General features: G+C 40.4%; 1 pseudogene; it reads left to right on the forward strand.

The window, feature by feature from the left end:
- The first annotated feature begins 2,740 nt into the window (after positions 1-2,740).
- Positions 2,741-4,710, forward strand: LOC149186507 (cysteine--tRNA ligase, chloroplastic/mitochondrial pseudogene; annotated as a pseudogene).
- Positions 4,711-4,940: the final 230 nt, after the last annotated feature.

A 4,940-nucleotide genomic window follows, 5' to 3' on the forward strand; every position in this document is an offset into this window, starting at 1 on the left:
GTTTTAGTTCTCATTCAAATGTAGCGTAAAGTCAAAAGCCAAATTGAAATACAGATAACTATCCCAGCATAGAAACCGAATTGGTTGGTCTATTTTGGGTCTTCAATTGCAGCTCAGAAAATTCAGCTACAGGTTCTGCCAATTCATTTGTTATCAACGAACAAATTGTAACGCTGTTCCTTTAGAGCAGACTTTTTCCTATTTTTAAGATTTTAAGTGAAACTGCCCCATATCTTTCATCGATTTGTTTCTCTGAGTTATATTTAATATATTGTAAAAAGAGTTAGTAAAAGAGAGAGGGGAGAGTTTTCTGAGTGCTGAGAGTGCTGGAGAACAGAGCTTTCAATGTACAGTTTTGGGCAGAGAGTTTAATGAAATTTCACAGCTCTGACTTCTAAGATCCCTGTGGCATGATAATTTAGCATAAGTTTTTCTCTTGTTTCATATGTAATCTGTTATGTTTCATTTCACTACGTGATCATTTCTAACTGAACAAATGAAGTGTTTAGGTAAGAATTCATGCCTGCCATGCTCTGCCTATAAGTTTGTTCATGTTTAATGTTTTCTGCTGTTTAAGGAGGATTCAAAGTTATTGTTTGCCCTCCTTAGCTCCTCACCAGTCTTGCCATCCCATTTAAAATCTAGATTTGATGCTAAATTTCTTGCCTACCTTGCCTCAGTCGATAACCTGTGTTGTTCATTATATTTCTCTGTTTCAAGCTGTGATTTTGCCCATGCAGCCCAGAAAACCCCGTTATTTAATTAAAAACCCCAAATCAACCTCATTCTAATCAGTTTACTAGCCTAATATCAGTGTTACCTTGTTGGTCATCTCATCCCATTGAAGATCTACCGAGATTGACCGGAGAGAGGCTTCTCTTGCCCCGTAGGGCTAGCTACGAGGCTGAATGGTTTGATGTAGCCTGGAGGTTTACCTTTCTCAGCCTGAGGTGAAATTTCAAGCGCTAACATACTGGCGACCATACTGGGGAGAACATTCGACTTGTTGTTTGTCTTGTCCCAGTACATGCAATCAAGGTGCAGATCTGATGCTGATGGTGGACAACAGTCAGATACATATGCAGGCTGAACCATTCACCTGGCGACTCCAACTTGATCCAGACATTCCAATGCATGCTGATCTGTTCATGCAATGGTAGGGTATGTGGCAGACCCTGCACTTTGTGAAGCTCTAAACGGAGTTAGAAAGTGGTTAGTAGATATTGAAATTAATGAAGAATTTTTCAGTATTTTCCTTCAATGTTTGAAATCTCTGAAGCTTCATCTTGAAAGCAAAACTAGATTTTGTGAGTTAGTTTTTGAAAGAGGTGAAAATGAGATTCAGTATCTCGATGAGCAGATTCAGTCATATGATTTCCAAGACCCTAAAAGGTTCTTGGAAATCCTTCCTCCATCGCAACAAGAAATCGTAGACTTGCCTATAGATGTTTACATTGACAATGTGCAGCTGGAAGTATGTGTTGCAGAGTTGGGGCAGCCAACAGAGTTTAGCTTCCGTGATCCTATTGCGGCATATATGGACATGTTTTTCAGTTTGATTGATAGATCAGGCTGTATTTTCCGTGACCAGGCTCAGTACGTGCATGAAGGGCTGCCAGCAATTGCATCTGTGACCTCGCGGAAGCATGCTCGAGCTACATCATTCTCAGGTTTACTTGAATGGTTAATTTGGCATTTTAGTATTACCTAATCTAGTGTTTGTACAGCAAAGTAGGGTAGCTTTGTAAATAAATAAGCAGCCATAAGGGCAGCATCTTGTTTTAGTTTGAAGATTGTTTGAGTTCAGTTTCAGTTTGAAAATTAAGTCAAGAGTTGTGTCGATGATGACTCCATTGCCCAATGGGTGGAGGCACTGTCTGCTCTCCCAAAGTTCTGCGGTTCTTGGCACCTCCACAAAGTGGCAGCTGCCATCCCAAGTGGAGCCGATATTAGACTCCGTCTCATGTCAGAGATTGATTCTTCTTCAAAACCCTGTTTTGAAGAAGAAATCATTAAATGTGTTGGTTTAGATTATGTAATTTATTCTCCAGCTCTTCAAAAGGTAGCAACGACTTCAAGATCCTATCTCTGCACAAGCACAATTCAAAACATCAATCAGAGGCAAAAATCTATTTGGAGAAAGTCTCACTGGAAATCCCAAACAAACTTCATTGTCACAGCTATTGAATTAAATGATTGTGTTAGCGATGGGAATGCCCTGCTGTTCGTTTATCAGAGGAATGTGATCCGAGATTTTAAGGCTGCTATGGTTGGGCCTCCAGACATTGTAGTTGCGACACCAGCTTGTATTGGGACATGTATTTCTACAAATATTCTTCAATCTTCATCTCTTGAGAAGTCACTTGCTACATTGGTTTTAGATGAGATCTTCGTTAAATCTCTGGTTCATTATATTCCACATCGTTGTCAGTGCATCCTAATGTCTGCAACTTCCACTCTATGAAATTCAAACAGATTCTCAGATATATATTGAAGGTTGTAGTTGCTGCTGTATGGGTCATCATACTTCCTGTCTGTTATGCGCATACCTGGGAGCATCCTACTGGTCTTATAAAAACTTTCAAGAGCTGGGTTAGCGGGTGGAATTTCCCTTCCTTGTATATCCTAGCTGTGGTGGTATATTTGTTGTCTAATGCACTTGCTGCAATTCTATTCTTGTTTCCTATGTTGAGGCGATATATATAGAAAATTCGAATTGGCACATTTTTACTATTCTGACATGGTGGCAATAGCCACGGCTCTATGTTGGATGGGCAATGCACTTGTCTTGTCTGGCAATCACAAGTCTAGGAAAAAGGACAAAAATAAGGTTGAGAAAGACAGGAAGAAAAGTTCTCAGTGCTTGAGCAAGAATCAACAAAGAAAATTATGTCGACTGCAAGAAGAGAAGGATAAAAGGGCCAGGCGATCTAATGCTCTTGAAATACTGGAGAAGCACAAGCTTGGAGATGATGCCTCTACTGATGGAAAATTGAATGCGGATAATACATCGAAAGTAGGACTCAATATAGAGCATAGTGACATGAGTATCGACCATGATACAAGATCTTCCATACATCTTTCTATGGATAGGTGTTCAACTGGAGATGAACAAGATCATTCCCTAACCTCTACTGAACAGGTTTTGGCTGTCACCAGAGTAATTGTCCCACAGAGTAATAATGACAAGGCTTTTGCATCCTCACATCTTTTGGGCCTTGATAATGAAAGAGGTTCTGGTTCGACTAGTGTAATATCTCAAAAGGAGATTGCCAAGTTGAATGTTGGAGAAAACGAGTCAATTGATGCGATTAGAAGAAGAAAGTATCAGGTTTCCGAAGGGGACAGTCAAAAGCTAGATACACAAACCAGTGGTGCTTCTAAGGGTTTTCAATGCGCTCCTTTGGCCACTAATTTTGTAGTTCATGTTTCGAGACCACCAGATGTTGAAGAAAGCAGAAAAAATCTTCCAATAATTATGATGGAGCAGGAGATTATGGAGGCTGTCAGTCATCATTCAGTAGTGATTATATGTGGTTGAGAATGGTGATGTGTACTTCTCGGTTGACAAATATCCAGAGTATGGTTGTTTGTCTGGACGCAAATTGGATGACAATCGTGCAGGGGAGCGAATTGCAGTGGATTCACGGAAGAAAAATCCTGCGGACTTTGCTCTATGGAAAGTGAGTGGATGCGAGGAGGTTAAAGACCGAGAGTGCAAAGCCCAGTGAGCCTTTTTGGGATAGCCCCTGGGGTCCTGGTCGACCGGGCTGGCATATTGAGTGCAGTGCAATGAGTGCTGCACATTTGGGTTACTGTTTTGATATTCATGGTGGAGGGGTGGATCTTATATTTCCACATCATGAATGAGATAGCTCAGAGCTGTGCTGCTTGTAATGACAGCGATATACATTACTGGATTCATAATGGCTTTGTAACAGTTGACGCTGAGAAAATATCTAAATCTTTGGGCAACTTCTTCACAATCCGTGAGGTCCTAGAATCCTATCATCCGTTGGCTTTGCGACTATTTTTAAGTGGCACACACTACCGTTCTCAACTTAACTACTCAAAATCTCAGTTAGAGAATGCATCGGAACGCCTTTTTTATATCTACCAGTCTTGCAGACTTTGAAGGACTGTGAAGGATGCTTGTCTGGGCATGTCAGGCAAAGCATTGCTCAACCTATCCCAAAAGATATCCAAGACTGCATTAACAGGATACAAAATGCTTTTGCATCGTCAATGTCAAATGATTTGCATATAGCCATGGCTTTGGATGCACTATCAGAACCATTGAAGATTATGAATGATATAATGTTTACTCGCCAGGGTCGTAAAAAAGAGTTAAGAATGGAATCTTCGGATGCCTTGGAGGTGAAAATCAGGGATATATTGAGTGATCTCCGGCTATTGTCTCCAAGCTATTCAGAGGTATTGTTGCAATTGAAAAGCAAGGCATTAAAAAGGGCCGGCCTTACTGAAGATGAAGTGCTGCGAACCATAAAAGAAATGGCAAATGTAACGTGGCAAACCGAACTTAAGTCAAGATTATCTATCATAGCCAAAGAATGCGATTTGGTTCCTGATCCTGTGGAGATCTGCGCTCCGGCAGTTACTCCATGTGTCGGCCATCAGAGGAATTCAAGGGAAACGATGCTCTGTTTTAGAAAAAATGGTGATTCTCTTTATTCTGGCAATTATAGTTGAACAACTCATTATTTTTATTGACCTGTAGGGAAAAGTTTTTGGAGAAGATATTACACTACTTTTGTTTTAGTTCTCATTCAAATGCAGCGTAAAGTCAAAAGCCAAATTGAAATACAGATAACTATCCCAGCATAGAAACCGAATTGGTTGGTCTATTTTGGGTCTTCAGTTGCAGCTCAGAAAATTCAGCTACAGGTTCTGCCAATTCATTTGTTATCAACGAACAAATT

The sequence above is a fragment of the Pinus tabuliformis genome, chromosome 3_1, assembly GCF_031772625.1.
Source record: "Pinus tabuliformis cultivar Carrire ecotype Pingquan chromosome 3_1, CPIR1, whole genome shotgun sequence".
NCBI classification, from domain to species: Eukaryota; Viridiplantae; Streptophyta; class Pinopsida; order Pinales; family Pinaceae; genus Pinus; species Pinus tabuliformis.